A 19,865-nucleotide genomic window follows, 5' to 3' on the forward strand; every position below is an offset into this window, starting at 1 on the left:
ACTAGAAAAGCTCCTAATTTATGGGGCACTGTAGAGATAATTCAGAAGAGTTATGCCTGAGTAGTGGGAAACAATAAGCCCTAGATTAAAAGTTGCTCTGGTCTCACCTGACAAATCTTAATGGCAAAACCTGAAAGTATCAAACTGTTTCCAAGTAACTTTATTGCCTCCCAAAATAAAGTCACTTTGTGGCTGAGGTTGAAAACATGTTCATGGAAGAAAAATCCATTGGTTTGAGAATCTTTGAGACCATGAGATTCTCGATCTGTGCAGGGTATTAATGTCTAAGAGCTGCCTATTCCAGGATTTCTCTAGAGGATGGCAAGAGTCCTGAACCAGTTATCATTTCTGTCTTGCCGGTCTGACAGGGTTGGGAAGGTCCGAGCCTTGGGAAGTGGGACCCACTTTCCTTTCTTATCCCATGTTTTCCTGCCAGAACACCATGGGTTGTTAATTGCCTTGGGTTGGAAAATGGTTTGCATTTACAATTGTAAATTTATTCATCGTTTTAATTTATGTTTTTGTACACAATTCTCAATTCTTAAAGAGACGTCAAAAAAATTTGGTTTTCTACTGTCATGTGAGAACATTAGGCACCAACAGCATTCCTTGTGCAAGAAAAATAACGTGCTGCAGTGCTAAAAAAAATAGGAATACAAAAATATTCTGTGCTTAAAGTATAACTCACAGTGTCTATCATCCAATTAAAAATTACCAGATATAGAAATAAGCAGGAAACCATGAGCCATAATGAGGAGAAAAATCAACCAATTGAAACCAACCCAATATTGACACAGAGGTCAGAATTAGCAGACCAGAACGTTGACACATTATAACTATAGTCTACACGTGCACAAAGCTAGAGCAAAACTTGAAGATGTTAATTAGTCATGTGGAAAAAAAATTTTTTAAGACTAAAAAATTACACTTCTAGAAATGAAAACTACAATTATCTGAGATGAATGGCAGATTAGGCATTGCAGAAGAAAATATTAGTAAACTTGTATATTGATGGCAACAATTCAAAATGAAGCATAGAAAAAGGATTCAAAAACAAAACAAAACTTGAGGTGGCCTAACATCCATGTGCTGAGGGTTCTGGAAAGGGGTATGGGTTGGAGGAGACAGAAAATAATTTTGAAAAGTGGCCAAAGTATATTGATATTTTATTAAAACTCTAAACCCATCACATTAGTTTGCAAAGGCTGCCATACAAAGTACCAAAACCTAGGTGGCTTAAACAAGAGAAATTTATTATCTCACAGATCTGAAGGCTAGATGTCTGAAATCAAATTGTTGGCAGGATTCATTCTTTCTGAGGGTTGTGAGGAAGAATCTGTTCCATGCCACTCTCCTAGTTTCTAGTATTTGTTGGCAATCTTTGCCATTCCTTGGCTTACAAAAACATCACCTCAGTTTCTGCCTTCATCGTCACATGACATCTTCCCTGTGTGTGTGTATCTAAATTTCCCCCAATTATAGGACATTAGTCATGTTATTAGGGCCCACCCTAATAATTTCCAAATAAGGTCATATTCTGAGGTACTGAGAGTTGGGACTTAACAAAATTAATTTAACAAATTTAATTAACCCATTAATTTTGGAGGTATACAATTCAACTCATAACATTCATAGCCCCCAGGAAGTTTAACAAACCCCAAGTATAAAAAGAAATTAAGAAAACTACACTAAGGCATATCAGAGTCAAATTGCTCAAAACAATGATAAAAAGAAAAGTCTTAAGGGCGCCTGGGTGGCTCAGTTGGTAAGCATCCAACTTCAGCTCAGGTCATGATCTCATGGGTTCATGAATTCAAGCCCTGCATGGGGCTCTGTGCTGACAGCTCAGAGCCTGGAATCTGCTTCAGATTCTGTCTTTCCCTCCCTCTCTGCCCCTCCCCGCTTTCACTTTGTCTTTCTCTCTCAAAAATAAACAAACATTAAAAAAAAATTTTTTTAATCTTAAATATCATATGATTTCACTCAAATGTGGAATATAAGATACAAAACAGATGAACATAAGGGAAGGGAAGCAAAAATGATATAAAAACAAGGAGGGGGACAAAACATAAAAGACTCTTAAATACAGGGAACAAACTGAGGGTTGCTGGAGGGGCTGTGGATGGGGGGATGGGCTAAATGGGTAAGGGGCATTAAGGAAGACACTTGTTGGGATGAGCACTGCATGTTATATGCAGGGGATGAGTCACTGGATTCTACTCCTGAAATCATTATTGCACTATATGCTAATCACTTGGATGTAAATTAAACAATAAAAATAAAGTTAAAAAATTAAATTAATAAAAAAGTCTTAAAACCAGCCAAAGGAAAAAAGAAACATGACACACAGAGAAACAGAATAAGGATGACAGCAGATTTCTCATCAGAAGCAATGCAAGCAAGGCAACAGTGGATCAACAAGTTTAAAGTGATGGGGGGAAATGGCCAATCTGAAATTCTAATCCCAGCAAAAATATTGTTTAAAAAACGGAGATAGGGGGCGCCTGGGTGGCGCAGTCGGTTAAGCGTCCGACTTCAGCCAGGTCACGATCTCGCGGTCCGTGAGTTCGAGCCCCGCGTCGGGCTCTGGGCTGATGGCTCGGAGCCTGGAGCCTGCTTCCGATTCTGTGTCTCCCTCTCTCTCTCTGCCCCTCCCCCGTTCATGCTGTCTCTCTCTGTCTTAAAAATAAATAAACGTTGAAAAAAAAAATTTTTTTTTTAAAAATAAAAAAATAAAAAAATAAACGGAGATAAAATAGACTTTTCCAGACATATAAAACCTGAAAGAATTTATCATCAACAGACCTGCTCTACAAGACATAATAAAAGAAATCCTTCACACAAGAGGACAGTAATAGCCAACAGAAGAATGGATTAATACTAAAAAATAAAGAGCATTGGAAATAGTGATTGTGTGTATAAATATAGGTGATATTTTCTTATTGTTTAAATCTCTTTAAAAGATAATTGACTTTTTAACTTTTTTTAAAATGTTTATTAATTTTTGAGAGAGAGAGAGAGGAGAGAACGAGCAGGAGGGGCAGAGAGAGGGAGACAGAATCCAAAGCAGGCCCCAGGCTCCAAGCTGTCAGCACAGAGCCCAATGTGGGGCTCAAACTCATGAACCACAGTATCATGAAGCCGAAGTCAGATGCTTAACCGACTGAGCCACCCAGGTGCCCCTTAACTTTTCAAACAAAAATAATTATGGAGCTTCTAACAAGAATAAATAAAATAGGACAACATTAGCACAAAGCCTCAGAGGGGGGAAACAGAAGTATACTATTGTAAGGTTCTTATATGTGAAATAACACAATCTCACTGGAAGATAGACTATGATAAGTTTAAGATGTATACTATAATACCTAAGCAACCTGTAAAATAACAAAGAAGTATGGCTTAAAAACCAATAAAGATATCATAAAAAATAATTAACCCAAAAGAATACTTAAAAAAAAAAAAAAACAGGGAAAGGGGAACAAATAACTTATAGGATAAATCAGATAACAGTCAGTAACAAAGTAGATTTAAACCTGATGATATCAATATTCATATTAAGTATAAACAGTTTAAATTACCAATTAAAATCCAGCAATTATCAGACTGGATAAAAAAAAACATGACCTACTAAATGCTGCCTACAAAAAAAAAACCTTTTTCAATATAAAGACATAGAGGGTTTGAAAGTAAAAGGATTAAGTTGGCGGGGGGAGGGTGCCTGGGTGGCTCAGTTGGTTGAGTGTCCAACTCTTGATTTTGGCTCAGGTCATGGTATTGGGGCCATAGGATTGAGCCCCACATTGGGCTCCACACTGAGTGTGGAGCCTACCTAAGTTTCCCTCTCTCTCTCTCTCTCTCTCTCTCTCTCTCTCTCTCTCTCTCTCTCTCATTCTCTCTCTCTCTCTCTCCCTCCCTCCCTCCCTTTGCCCCTCTCTCTGCTTGCACTCTCAATCTCTCTAAAATTAAAAAGTAAAAGGATGGATAAAGATATATACCACGAATATGAATCAAAAGAAACCTGGAATGGTTCCTAATATCAGGCAAAATATATTCTAGAGCAAAGAATATTTGCAGGGATAAAGAAGATCGCTTCAAAATGATAAACGGGTAGATTCATTAAGAGAACATAACAACCCTAAATGTTTATGCACTTAGCAACAGAGCTTCAAGGTCATGAGGCAAAAATGGCTACAACTGCAGGGAGAAATAGATAAATACACAATTACAATCAGAGATTTCAGGATCCTTTGACAGACGTGTACATATACCAAAACATATCGAATTGTACACTTTAAATATGTACAGCTTCGTCAACGCCAGTTATACCTCAATAAAGAGATTTTAAACAGAAGTGTTACCACATCAAATCCATTTACAACCAGACTCCAGGAAGGGCCCATTTTAAGCAGGATCAAATATACATACAGAGATCATTCTGGAAACAAGCTACGAAAGCTTACAAAAGTCACGCATCAAGTCTGCACCAATACTGGGCTGAAAAACATCCAATCTATTCTCCGCGGCTGGCTTGGCCATTCGTTATTGCCAAGTCCCCTTTTTAACATCAAGGCTTCCCAAAGCAAGCTCTGCATCACACTAAGTCTGCAGGGGTTTAGTAAGTGTTACGGTGGGGGGGGGGGGGGGGGGGGTAAAAAAGTTCTGTGATCATAAATGATGGAAAACTTGAAACAAAAACTGTATTCTTTACTACCGAACTTTCCCAACCTTTTCACATGCCACTGTGCATTTTAACTCTGTAAAGCCGTGTATACAGCATTTTCCAAAAGTATTTGATCATGGAGTCCTGGTTTTCAAAGATCTTTTCCCAGGAGAAGTACCACACGTAGCAATTCAGGGACATTTTGTGAGAGCATTTCGGGCTCCTCCCTGTCCTCCAGCTCCTGGCGGCATGGTGCTAACTGAGGGGAGATCAAAGGTAGACATAAAATACAGGGGATCATATGCATATAGGCTGTTCCCAATAGTTCACACAAAGCATGAGAATCCTGGGGCCAAAAATAAACTGCTTTTGCATTTTCCATTGTTTCGTTTTGCCGGGACACCAACATGAAAGATTTCTTCCCAGCATGATGACAACTCCCCTTCACGGAGACAGATAATCAATCAGTAGTTGACTATGCTCAAAACAGAGTGACAGACTCAGCAGAAGAACAAAGAATGCCCATCAGGGGAGCAAGAAAAAGGAGGGGACTTGGGAACCATGTCTGTTAAGAGAAGTGATCCCTACCACCAACAGCTACATTTCCAGGGGCGCCATTTATTACCATAACCCCCTACTTCAAACATGGAGTTCACAGTCCGGGTACCTCCATCCATCTTTCAGTTGACAAACAGCATCATACATCTTCCTTTCACCTCTCCAAAGAGCTATAGCTGAACTAGAGCACCCCTCCTCCAGTCTCTCCCCGCCTCCTGCCTCTTCAACCTGGGCACTATTCTTCTCTAGGAGTTAAACAAAACCAAGCTGTTCTGCCCAGCAGTAATAGAGCCTGACCTTCTTCTCAAAGAGCTGGGGGCTCCAACCCAGGAGGCAAGCCAGCTGGGAAGACTGAACAATGCAGTAGGCAGAAGCAAGCACATGAATATTCAAGCATGTTCAGGGGCACTGAGAGTCACTTACCCCAAAGGGAAGCCCGACCACTCACTCACACTCCATAAAGAGCTAAGAGGACCAGGCAGATAACACTGAGCCTTTCAGATTTCCAGCGTTGATCAGACAGAACTCTAGTGGCCAGACATTGCTCAGATTCCAGAATGGAGAGCAGGAACCATCACCAGCAGACTCCCTCTGCTCCAATTCCTTCCCCCAGGGCTTTTCTGAAGATTAGCCCCTGAACTGCACTATCCACATCATCTTGGGTCACCCCATCCCTGATCCTGTAAATGGAAAACTCCATGCTTATGGAAGAGGTTTCCCCAAATACACATAGCGAGTAACTAGTGAGAACCTAACCCTCATGTCACATCCATTATACATTCCACTAGATGGACTGAGAGGTATCCAACCTTAGGGACAGAGCGCCCACTGAATTTCTAGGGAAAACTTCAGAGAGATACACATCCTTCCCAGAAAAGGCTCCATGGTTTTCATGACGTGCTCAGGGGAGTAGATAATGAGTATTAAAAATCATTGCCTGCCACAGGGAGTAAACTCAGGTCCCAAAGCAGAAGGAATGGCACAAAGAAGTTGGACTCAAACACCAGCTACTAGTTTTAGGGACAGAAAGAAAAATAAATGAATCATCGGGGTTGGGGGGGTGGGGGGGGGGGCACTGGTTGGGCTGCCCTGAGGGAAACGAGGAGATAGGGGATATTGGTTTTGTATTCCCCCATCTAATCTGTTAGCTTGCTATCCTTAATCTCATATTCCTCATCCCTTTTTTCACTTATCCTCCATAATCAAAATCTATCTGCACCATATCCCACATCGCAGGCTTTGAGTGCTTTTGAAAATTTGTCCACACTGAAGTATTAATGACTTACTGAGGTTTTTCTGCACGTGAGTCTTCACTGCCTTAAACAAGTCAATAATATAAGACACCATAGCAGTCTGGCTTAGGAGCCATTTGGGTAGCAGAAAAAGCCTTTCAGGGATGCTCACAGATGGAAGCTAATTTCTGAAGTCAGAGCAAAGGGTAAAAACAATGCCTACTCAAACTTATCTTTGAAGAGCCCATAAACCTCTCATAAATAGAATACAGTGAACGAACGTGATCTTTTGTATCAACACTGGAAGGCAATATGTATAAGACAGCAACCATGCTATATGTCAAACTTCAAATCCTTAAACACTGACGTATCACTAGGTGTGGCAAAAAATTTTCCCAACACAAGATACCATACAAATCAAGACCAACTGAGCCCCTGTCTTTCATGTCTTCCCATCTCATGTTTACTCCAGAACTTTCCGTCATTGGAGGGAATGGTAGGTAGGACTGCCTTTGCTATTTAAATTGTTGCTTGTAGTTATTGTTATTGCCTGTAGTTATTGTTTTGGCTGCTCTGTCTCAGAAAGGCATGTTTCTGGGTAAGACGTATCTCTGCTACAATTCCACACTGACAAAGTGGGTCATAGGTTTCTGCTCACATCACTGCTGGCTCAAAGACTCACTTGTTTTTTTTTAAAAAAAATTTTTTTAACGTTTTATTTATTTTTGAGACAGAGAGAGACAGAGCATGAACGGGGGAGGGGCAGAGAGAGAGGGAGACACAGAATCGGAAGCAGGCTTCAGGCTCTGAGCCATCAGCCCAGAGCCCGATGCGGGGCTCGAACTCACAGACCGTGAGATCGTGACCTGAGCCGAAGTCGGACGCCCAACCGACTGAGCCACCCAGGCGCCCCAAGACTCACTTGTTTTTAAAAGTCACCTTCGTGGCCTGTCTCAATTAGTCTTTAAAGGAGAGAATTTGTCCTCTTTTACTCTCTAGTTTCTTGGAAAGGTGAATGAGTGATGAAGTCACCGAATCTGGACCTATCTGAATTTGGAGAACCTAGTCTACGGCCATACCACCCTAAACATGCCTGATCTCATCCAGATTTGGAGAACCTCAGTAAAAGAAAGCGTAGTGGAGTCTTGAGGTCACATCCCAGTTATGCCTTGACTCACTGGGAAAACATGGGGCAGCCTCACCCTCTCTGCCTGTCAGCATCTCTATCTACACAAGGAGGAAATTAATGCTGAGAAACCCTGATTTTCTTTCTCGTTCTGAAATTTTGTGCTTCTGGCTCCGCTCTGCCACTGGCTGGCCAACCTTGGCCAACAGCTTCCCTTACCTGGGCTCCAACTCTGCCTCTTCCACTTCTGGCTATGTGACCTCTGGTCCTATTTGACCTCTGTGATGACTCAAATTCCTCCAAGGTAATGGGGACAGAATAAAGGTCCAAGCTTCACGGAATTATGCAAGATTAATCCACGGAAAGAGCACAAGGAGCCCATGAACAAAGTAAGTGAATAACGGAAGCCACTGTTAGGATAAAAGGAGACCTTTGGGCCAACTGACCCATCAGTCTCCAGCTCCATTCTTCCCTGGATCCACTGCCCGTTTTCTGGTCGGTCATGTTTGCCGATTGTGGATGAGCACCAAATGTCATTGAGAATCAATCGTGTGCTCAGCCTACTCTGTAAGGAAAATTCCTGATTGTGTCAGGGGCAGCAAAGACATGTTTGCCCTGGTGTAGAATACCTTACTCAATAGCTTAGGGTGGCAATATTATCTAGCATGTACAGCCCACCACCAAGAACAGGAAGTTTAGATTCTAGTCACTGCCCGTCACGAAGTGACCTAGATTACTCATTCTGGCTCTGTCATTGCCTGTGTAAGCCCTCCCAGGCAATGCACCTGAGGGGCCCAGATGAATCCTAAGTTGGGGAGAAGTTTCTCCGACCCCAGCTCACATTAGGGCTCTCCACAGAGAGCAAGGTATGGGATTTCCCACATTGTGAGGTTATCACAAATCTCTGGGATGTGCTTTGCTTGATCCTTGTGTCAGCCCTGCAGGGGAAGCAGACACACCAGTATCCCCATCACAGATGGCCCAGGGATGTGGTCACACAGGTCACAGAGCAAATTAGTGCAGCGGCAAGAAGACAAACCCCATTCTCTCTACTCCAAATGTTCTTTTTTATTTTCCCAGCCACCAAACATAAAGGATCCTCCCCCCGCCCCCATCCTTCAGTCTAAAATACCTCAGGATCTCTATGGCGACTGGAAATTGCCCTAATAACCCAAGCCATCGAGATACCCATTGCTGACATCCTCAGCTCTGCCTGATCCCTGACCTCTGCCTCATTCTGAATCATCCCAGATCTCTGGGAATAACGCTCTGGCCATCTCCAACCTGCCTTCTACCCCATAAAAGAAGACGGGTTGAGCGATCGCCCTTGCCGGCCAGTTGTCCAGCTCCTGAAAGGTCACCCGCACCCTCTGTTCTACCTTCCTCCGCCCCAGCTCGAGAGCCCCGAGGACTGCCTCAGCCGCACTGCGTCGGTCCTCTCTCGCCTTCTCCCAATCCACGCATCACCGGGAACAACAGTGCCGAGCGCTCTCGGCTGCCCAGACCAAGGGCTACAGGGCTTCCAGGCAAGGCTGGGGGTGGCAGATGGGGGCGGAGGGGACTCGGCTGTCCACCCGGCCCCAACTGCAGCCCAGCGACCCCCATCTGCGGCATCCCCGCAGCCACCCAAGCCACGCTTCCCCTCCTGCGCACGTGCGCATCTGTCAGGGCACTGACACCCGGCTGCTCGCTAGCCCTCCGCGACCCTGATTGAGATCCAGCCCCTTCCCCCTTCCTGGATGGAAACTGGACTCTTGGCAATAAGGGTGGGTTGGAAATGCAGCTATGCTGCAAGAAACCCAAATTTACAGAGAGAAAATTGATTCAATGCAGAAAAGGTGTGCTTTAAACAAAGCCAGTTCCAGTTAAAATTGCGTAGCTGCAGGTTTGACGTCAACCCCTTCAGCCTCCGCCTTCCCTACGGTGCAAACTCTGCGCAATCCATCATGCCCTCTCCTCCCACCCGGGGACGTGATATCTTCACGCTATCCTCCTCTCCCTTTATCAAAGACTGCTTTCAGAAAAGACATCTCCTATCTGTCCTTTACGGCAGAGCAAGAATGTCAGTCACTGTGTCTTCTCTGCTATAAATATGTCCACGTCTCGCCTCCTGACTGTGGAACAGAAGGTTTCAGGGGCCACACAATGAGGTATGGGGGAATGACCAGGGACCCGAGAAGGAAGTATGGAGTCCTGCGCGACCTTGAAAAAGATACTTCACTTCTCTGGGCCTAGACTCTCTCATCTGACCAGTGGGCATGGTAAGATCAGAGAGAGCTATCTCGTGGGGCTGTTTCATCCAGGGAGAATTTGTTAACAAGATCCAGTGATTAGAAACCTGGGCTTAAGTCACTCAGACCTGAGTTTAAATACTAACTCTAGCTGTGTGACCTACAGCAAATTACTTACTCCGTCTAAGGCCAGCTTGTCCATCTGTCATACTAGGGCAATTAAATTTTAAATGCTTCACAGGGTTAAGAGAACTAAAAAAAGACAATGGAGCCTGTATAATGGAGTAGTTAAAAGCACGGACTCTGTATTCAGATTATGTGGGTCTAAGCCCAGCTCTGCTATTAACTAGCTGCACGACCTTGGGAAAGTCACTTAAGCACCTCTCTGTGCTTCAGTTTGTCATCTGTAAAGTGCTACAGCGTGTACGGCCATGGACAGCTATGGGAACTCAGTGATTTAATACATATGTAAAGTATTTACAACAGTACCTGGCCCTGGAACATGATAAGCATTAATAAGCATTAGCTATTATTAGCGTTGTTGTTTAAGTAAAGCCCTTGGTACCATTCCTAGCACATGGCAAGGACTCCATAAATGATGGCCATTAGTATAATGTCCAAATGTAAAACGGTTTCATCCTGTATCATCCTGCGACTGCCCCTGCCACCCTGCCATGGGAGGACTCTCTGGTCCTTAAAAATCAAAGGGACAGGGTGGGACTGGGGCATACTTAAGACTTCAAGTGACTTGCAGGGCAGTGCTTAAGGAATGGTGGGTACACTCAGTCACGTGCCCAATACGCTGGTGGTAAAAGTAAGGCATAAGGAAGGAAGTTGAAAAGAGAGACACAGGGGGCAAGAGAAGCAGCTTTGGTTTCCTACGTGAATCCCACAGCCAGGTTGACCCTCCGCTTGCATCCACAGACCAGTGTGGCAAAATTCTCAACAGCCCTGCTGAAGGTGATGACCAGAAGACTCACTTCTGTACAACGAGAAGAAATGCCCCTCCACATCCCTGAATCAGAATTTTGTGCCTTCTCTGGCCCGTCTCCTTACTTACCTGTAAGGCGGTTGAGGCCCAGAGAGGGAAAGGAGCTTACCCAAGATCACACAGCTGACGAGTGGCAGTCAGAACTCGAACCAGGATTTCTAACCTCAAATCCAAGATACATCCACTAGGCCAGGTGCTTAGAAAGGGAAATTGTGGCACAGGAATGTGATCCACGGGCTCTAGAACAGGTCCTCTTAAGGGGGAAAGGCCCAGGAAAGTGGTGTTTGAAACAACCAGCTGTGCACTACCCCCTTTACATGGGTGAGACAGGCTTATCTGTCCTTCACCCTCCCTGCTACTGTTTCTCAGCTTCTGTGCCCCAGTGCTTTGCAGACATGCCCTAAAGATTGTCTTGCCCACTGAATTACATAATGTCTCTATGCCATGCTTCCCTAAGGGGCTCCAGATGTCCATGCCATTGGTATAATTGCTGCAAGGCTCACCCGGAAAGGGGGGCAGGAGAGGGGGGCTTCAGACACAGCTACAAGGCAAAGAAAAAGGTTACTCTGTGACTATCAAAAGATGATCTATCCCCACATTTATGATATCTGCGTTGGCTGCTTCTTATTGGCCAGATGGTCCTGGAGTTAATATATTTCTATCCAACAAAATACAAAAGGGAAGCAACTATAGCCACTGCTGCTGTTGGTGCTCATACGAGCTTTTCTGCAGATGATGTTGGGGAACGCAGCCTAAAACGTTCTGCAGCAATGACTGTCGAAATGTCCACACTAGACCCACAGGCAACACTGCCCCGACTGTCTACACACCCAACTTTAGTGCCAAACCACTACCCCTCACTTCAGCACATTGTAAATTCCAGAGAGACAGATGTGGTCAATTCTCTCTGGTCCTTATGTTTTGAATGCAGATAAAATCTAATCATTGAACAAGTTGCCGCCAAACATCACTACAGGATTCCGTAAGGATTACAAAGACAAATAAAATACAGTTCCTCCTTCTGAGGAGCTTAGAGTTTCAGACACATAATAGGTACTTATTAGAAATCAAACAAAAGGGGCACCTGGGTGGCTCAGTCGGTTGAGCGACTGACTTCAGCTCAGGTCATGATCTCATGGTTTGTGAGTTCAAACCCCGCGTCGGACTCTGTGCTGACAGCTCAGAGCCTGGAGCCTGTTTCAGATTCTGTGTCTCCCTCTCTCTGACTCTCCCCCACTCATGCTCTGTCCCTCTCTGTCTCAGAAATAAACGTTAAAAAACAATCAAACAAAACTCTAAAATGCATCTGTTTACTAGCCCCTGATGCAGCCTTTGTCAACTTTCCACTAAAATGTTCAGAAGACAGAGGAAAACACACAAATATTCATAATGAAAAAGGAAAGAAACAAAATCTGACAGAAATGTGTACTAAATTGTGAGGCAGCTGATGCTGCTAGAAAGAAATATACCAAAGCCTTGCCTCAAGATGCCCAGGTTTTTTTCTCATAAGACTCTAAAAAGTATCTCCCCACCATCTGCCCTGCTCAGAGACTCAAGCAAATCACCAGTCACCTGGCTACTACACGGACGCTGCCTTTTGAGGAGGCTGGCACACAGGGCTTAGTCCATGGTGCGCGGTAATCAAATATCTGCAAAATGACAGTGAGTGAACAAACCGTGCCCCGATCCACCCTTTCTCACACCGCTACTCCTCGTGCCCCGAGTTCTACATCCTTTGAGAGACAGCAACTCTGCGGGCATGAAGCAGGGAGAGCCGGAAATGTTAAATTGCATCCTGGAACATGTCTTTCTTACACATAAAGTAATTCAATCTAGAAAAGAAAAAATATATATATTTCTGGTAGCAATATATGCTGAAAATTGGATTTTACCTGTGTTCCCTTGATTCAGAGTATCAGGGAAGAAAAGGTAGAGGGACTAGGGTGAAATGCCACCTTTGCAGAACAGAGTGTCATTAATCTGAATTTCTCAGTTTAGGGCACTATTAACACCCAGAGCCACACCATTCTTTTTTGAGAGTTCCTTGTGCACTGGAGGATATGTAGCACTATCCCTGACCCCTACCCACTAGGCACCTGTAACACACACACCCCTCCAGACATTAACATCTATCCCTTGGGAGACAAAACCACTGTCAATTGAGAAGCACTGTCCTAAATGAATGTTTAAGAAACTACAAATTGTATGGTGAGTTATTCATAGTACCTTGCCCCTGAGTTGTAAAGCTGACCCATCACCACACAAATACCTCCGGACAAGAGCCAGTAGAATATTGACAGACAGAAGGTTCTAAGGTAGTTGGAAGGATAACGAAGCGTGGAAAAGAGTTACAAGCTTTAGGGGGGAAAAAACTAATGCAGAACAAAAAAAAAAAAAAAACTAATGCAGAACAAAAAAAAAAAAAAAAACAAAGGAGGAGGAGGAGGAGGAGGAGGAGGAGGAAGATCATCCCAAAGACCCCAGAAATGATCCACTGCAAGATATAGAAGAAAATTTCAGGAAATTGTTTTGTGTCCTCGACAGAGAGCACAAAGATCTGTTGTCCACGAAAGAAGCAGGAAACCGTTAGGACAGATAGGCAATTTGGAAAGATAACAAATACGATATGATCCATAAAAGGATAGAATGAAATTTAAATGGATGAGGTGTTTTTTTAAGAGTTAGCAAAAACTAAAAATATCATCACAGAATTAAAATACACAGGTGAGGCATCCAGTAAACAGAATTGATAAAGCAGAAAGCCACAACAGCAATATGAGATGCTATCCCAGACTGCCAAGAGAAAGGGAAAAGACAAAAACCATGAGATAATTGGAAGGAAGGGGATAAAAGGTTAATATGTAGGTAGTAAGCATTTCTAAAAATGGCACTAGAACAAAGAAATAGAAGCAATAAGCAAAGGTAAAATAAAAATTAAATGTGTTCAAATGGAAAAGACTCATGAATATATATAGACTGGAAATGTCCACTGGTTTGCAGATCAACTCAATTAAAAGTCACCCTCATATAAAAATGTAATCTTTTTAGGAATTACATGGATAGAGACAGCAGTGCTATGTGTATGTGGTGATTTTAAAAATAAAGAAAAAAATGGGGTTCTTACAAAGGAACAAAAATCAGGTAGTTCTCATATTTCTGCTCTGAAATGAATTATGACCAAAAATTACACTCCATTTATTCTTGGTAGGCAAGGGCTCAGAAAAAAAACATGCTATCCATGTTCACTTCCTCTATTTTTTTTTATTTTGAAAGATTTTATTTTTAAGTCATCTCTACACCTAAAATGGGGCTCGAACTTATAACCCCAAGATCAAGAGTGTCATGCTCCACCAACTGAGCCAACCAGGTGCTCCTGTTTCCACTTCTTTTAAAACATCACTTAATGGTGCTGATTCATAGAGCACGTATACCCCAATGTTTATAGCAGCTCTTTCAACAATAGCCAAATTATGGAAAGAGCCTAATGTCCATCAACTGACGAATGGATAAAGAAGATGTGGTTTATATATACAATGGAATATTACTTGGCAATGAAAAAGAATGAAATCTGGCCATTTGTAGCCACATGGATGGAACTGGAGGGTATTACACTAAGTGAAATAAGTCAGGCAGAGAAAGACAGATACCATATATTTTCACTCATAGGTGGAACTTGAGAAGCTTAACAGAAGACATGGGGGGAAGGGAAGGGGAAAAAATAGTTACAGAGAGGGAAGGAGGCAAACCATAAGAGATTCTTAAATACAGACAACAAACTGAGTACTGATGGTGGGGGGGAGGTGGGGGAGAGGGGAAAATGGGTGATGGGCACTGAGGAGGACACTTGTTGGGATGAGAACTGGGTGTTGCATGTAAACGATGAATCATGGGAATCCACCCCCAAAACTAAGAACACACTATCTACACTATATGTTAGCCAACTTGACAATAAATTATATTTAAAAAATAAATAAAAATAAAGCTAATATAAAAGAAATAAAAAACTAAAATAAAATAAAATATCCCTTAAAGGTATACCCCAAAGAGAAAAGAAAAGACAAGACCTCAGAAATAGAGGCCTGATGGTATAAAAAGATGGACAGTAAACATTGAAACCAGGGAATGAGAGATGAACCTCAATGATTATTAACTCTAGATAAAATAATGTGAAAAATTGTTATTGAATAGAATATAAAAATTACTAATGTAGCATAAATAATCCAGATCTAAATCCCAAGGTTACATTAACAGAGATGTAACGTATGAGATCAGAGGTTTACTAAAAGCATACTGTTTTAAAGTTAATTTTGCTCTTAACAAAATTAGATAAATATAGAACCAACACTGCTCTCAAAAACATTTAAAATAATCACAAATTGGATATAATTAATATAACTGTTCAAAAACACCAGGAAAAAAATAACAATATATACTCTAGGAAACACAGAAAGTAATAAAACAAGAAAGTATAAAGTAACAGAAAATAAAATTTTATAAGCATTAAAAAATAAATTCAAATGAGTTTAACAATTCTCTTAAAGACAAAAACTCTCAAAAATTTTGCCACATACAACTAAATTCCATGGTATTGAAAAGGGATGTCTCTAAACCAAGTAACACATACCCCAAAAAAGTTTAAAAATGAAAGAAATGGAGAAATACCAGACAGGCAGCTTAAGAAAAAAATCAGGATCACAATATTGTTACCAGGAAAGTAGAGCTCAAAGTTCAAACAAGAAGCCTCAAAGAAGATAAAGCAAATCATGTTATAAAGGATAAAATGCATAATGAAAAATATTAGATTTCTATGCATCAAGAAATTTCTTTGAAAAAAATTATGTTCTATAAATATTGAGGACAAAAATTAGTAGTGAGATAACTAAATACACTTAAATCTTTGACTAGGAAAGTGAACAAAAATTAGGACAAGAAGGATGTGAATAATATAAATTAATTACGTTGATTTAACAAACTGGGTATGGTACAATAAGGGAATATGGTTTCCTTCCAGCACTCAAGAAAGTCATAAAAATTGATCATTTATTAAGCCACAATGAATAGCTCAATAAGCTGCAAAACTAAATGTATAGAATGCATTCCAGATTGTAAAGCAATAAAACTAAAAACAAGAGTTTTAAGTTTTTAAAATACCAACCCCCGAGAAATTATTAACACTCTTACTTGACTTGAAAAAGTGAAAGTCAAAATCATTACTACAAATCATTTCAAAAATAATAAAATTTGATACTTCTATATATTAAAATACATGAGATGCAGCAACCAAAGCTATATACGTATTAAAATTTATCACTTCACATGTGTCATTGTTCAACAAGAAAAGGTGGAAATAAATAGATTAAGCATTGAAGACAAGATGTTAGGAAAAAGAATAAACTAAGGTAAGAATAAATATAAAAACAAAAACAATGGCACCACAAGGGTGGCTCAGTCAGTTAAGTGTCCCACTCTTGATTTCAGCTCAGGACTTAATTTCAGGTTTCATGGGATCGAGCCCCACATCAAGATCTATGCTGACAGGGCAGAGCCTGCTTGGCATCCTCTCTCCCCCTCATTCAGTCTGCCCCTCCCCCACTTTCTCTCTCTCTCTCTCAAAGTAATAAGCATTTTTTTAAAAAGCAAAAACTAATGAATTTAATTGATAAACTGACTTGATAAATTATCCAAGGGTCCATTAAATTTTTTTAAAATACTTCTGGAAGTGTTATCTCCTTGTAGTTTTGATTTGCATTTCCCTGATGACGAGTGATGGTGAACATCTTGTCATGTGTCTGTTGGCCATCTGTATGTCTTCGTTGGAAAAATGTCTATCGGTGTCTTCCACCCATTTATTAACTGGATTGCAGCTACGTGGATGGAGCAAGACAGTATAATGCTAAGCGAAATAAGTCAGTCAGGGAATGGCAAATACCATATGATTTCACTCGTATTTGGAATTTAAGAAACAAACAAGTATGGGGGAAAACAGAGAAAGGCAAACCAAGAAATAGACTCTTAACTATAGAGAACTAACTGATGGTCCCAGAAAGGAGGTGGGTGGGGGATAGGTAAAATAGGTGATGGAGATTAAGGAGGGCACTTTGTGATGAGCACAGGGAGTTGTATGGAAGTGGTATAGTGAATCACTATATTATACAACTGAGACTAATATTACACTGTATATTAAATAACTGGAATTTAAATAAAATTTTTTTAAATTTAATAAAAATACTTCTAGAAAATCTGAGACAAAAGTGAAAGCATTTTCAATGTAAAATATTAGAAATGAGATTTTCTTTTTCACTATAAACAACACTTTGTGTAATTCAAGCTAATAGATTTTTTAAATCTCATTGAAATAGATTACTTTCCAGGAAGAAAATAAATCAACAAAATTCATTCAAAAAGACATTTAAGGAAAAAAAGAAAAAAGCTTGACTATTCCAGTAGCAAAGGAAGAAACTAAAATAAAAGTTTGAATTGCATCTTGTATTGTATGCCAGAAATAATTTGCAATGGGTTTAAGAATGAAATTTGACATGTAATTCTTAAGTAGAAGAAAATGGTTTTTTTTAATTTCAAATTGTATCAGTCCTCATACATATCAAAAAAAAATCTACACAGAGAAAACACATTCACATAAAGAAAAAAAATCTGCAGATTTGACTCTACTGAATAGGATTTCAGTATGAATAACATCTTTAAATATTAAGAGACAAATTTGTAACCTGGAAAAAGTAGTTTCAACACACATGACAGAAAAAGGTATAATACCCTCACTGTAAACAAGAATAAGAAATAGATAATCATTAACAGAGATATAAATGGGGGACAACAAGAAAAACATGTTCACCCTCTTTAACATGCAACAAGCAAATTCAAATAACAATAAGATCTATTTGCTTCTACTGATATTTTAAATAATTTCCAGTTTTAACAGAGGTGAAGAGATTGATGCTATCTACAGAAAATGGATATTTTAACTTTTTTAAGTCCTTTCTACAAGGACAATTTGGCCATTGATATCCAAAACCTGAAAATATACATATTCTTTGACCCAGTGATTCTACTTGTAGGAATTTATCCTAATGAAATGGGTATACAAGATAATTTATTTACAGAAATTGTTCATGTTACTATTTATTACATAAAATATTGTTTGTGCTGTAAATGGCCAATGATAATGAATAATGTGATATGTTTGAATGATGGAACATTATATAAGCACAAAGTATAGAATATTAAATGTCATTTTAAAAATGTTATTACAGCTTATGTTTTCAAAGCTCATATTTTTTTAAGAAAAGAGCATCACAATTCCAGATGCCTATCATAATCATCTCCAAACATGTTATACATTCAGATTCCCGGGCCTCCTGAATCAGCCCAGGTGTGGACTCAGGAATCTGTATTCTTAAAATGCTCCATATATAAAGATCTGTACATGAAGACTGAAAGTATCTATGACATGTTTATTTTGGGGTAGAAAGAATATAGATAATGTTTATTTGTGCTTTATGTTCCTGTTTAGCATTTTCTATAATGAATGCATGTATTGCATTTATCAATTTAAAAATTCTAAGTTTAACGTAAATTGACCACGCAAGGTGATCTGTGATCTGATAAAGAAGCCCTAAGGACCGCGGTTCTGAGAGATTGTAGGAAAAAAAAAAAAAATTAAGACAGAAAACATGAACTGGTGGCCCACAAGGTACATCTGAATCCTAGACCTCTTTAATCCACATGGTGTTTTAATATTTCAAAAGTGATTGTCCACATTGAAAAATCGGGAGATTCCCCATAATAAATACTGACTTCCATCTTCTCTTGAGAAGAATACTTGGCCATGCTGGGCCCCGATGGCAGGAACTGATTACAGTAGAGTGACTCCTCCCCAGGTGGGCAAGGGCCCTTAAGTTTACTACTGTCCCCACCGCTCCCTAACGTCCTCCTCATCCTGAGGTCAAAGCCAGGTACCTTTAAAAGCACACATTCTTTTTGAGGGAGGGAGCCAAAACATAAGAGACTCTTAAAAACAGAACAAACTGGGGGCGCCTGGGTGGCGCAGTCGGTTAAGCGTCCGACTTCAGCCAGGTCACGATCTCGTGGTCCGTGAGTTCGAGCCCCGCGTCAGGCTCTGGGCTGATGGCTCGGAGCCTGGAGCCTGTTTCCGATTCTGTGTCTCCCTCTCTCTCTGCCCCTCCCCTGTTCATGCTCTGTCTCTCTCTGTCCCAAAAATAAATAAAAAACGTTGAAAAAAATAAAAAAAAAAACACAGAACAAACTGAGGGTTGATGGGAGATGGGAGGGAGGGGAAAGTGGGTGATGGGCATTGAGGAGGGTACCTATTGGGATGAGCACTGGGTGTTGTATGGAAACCAATTTGACAATAAATTGCATACTTAAAAAAATAATAAATAAAATAAAAGCACACATTCACTAGTTTGTTGTTGTTTTTTAATCTTGAACCAAACTGTTTTTACATTACCTGCCTGATCCCTGTGTGTATTTGAGTCTAAGATCCCGTGATTAAGCAAATACCGAGTCAACATGTAAAAAGTGGGGGAGACAAGGTTGAGAGCCACTGTTTTAGGGGAAAGGGTGCTGGCAGGGAGAGCCCAGACACATCTGAGGGTGAGAAAGGAGACGATACTTGGTGGGTGCTGAGCCATAGCAAGGAGTTTGGAGACACCCTGGATTCAAACTCCAGCCTTTCCACATCCTGTCTGTGCTCACTGAACTCACAAGAAGCATTTGCTTCTCTGGGCCTCTGTGTTCTCATCTGCAAAGCAAGAGTCATATTCCCTTCCCTAGAGGGCTGTTATGAGGGTTGCATGGGATGAGGCCTGTACCAGCTCCACACAGTGTTTGCTTTATAGTGAGTACTCCATAAATGCAAGCAATTTTGAGCATTATCACTAAGATCGTACCAAGTACAATGGAGGGATGAAGGAGGGAGAGGGGGACGAGAGTTGCTCGTGATAGTTGGGCTCTTCTATATACCTTATAACATGATCTCATTTTATCCTGAGAAACCTACCAGTAAAGTACCAGAAAGGGCTGGAGTGAG

The 19,865-nt window shown here is 40.9% G+C and overlaps 1 long non-coding RNA gene across 1 annotated transcript; it reads left to right on the top strand.

Moving 5' to 3' along the window:
- Positions 1-216: 216 nt before the first annotated feature.
- Positions 217-19,429, top strand: LOC125176638 (uncharacterized). The gene is made up of 3 exons (XR_007156346.1): positions 217-394; positions 6,883-6,896; positions 19,418-19,429. It is a non-coding gene; the product is annotated as an uncharacterized LOC125176638 (long non-coding RNA).
- The last annotated feature ends 436 nt before the right edge of the window (positions 19,430-19,865 follow it).

This window comes from Prionailurus viverrinus, chromosome A1 (genome assembly GCF_022837055.1).
Source record: "Prionailurus viverrinus isolate Anna chromosome A1, UM_Priviv_1.0, whole genome shotgun sequence".
Taxonomy (NCBI): Eukaryota; Metazoa; Chordata; class Mammalia; order Carnivora; family Felidae; genus Prionailurus; species Prionailurus viverrinus.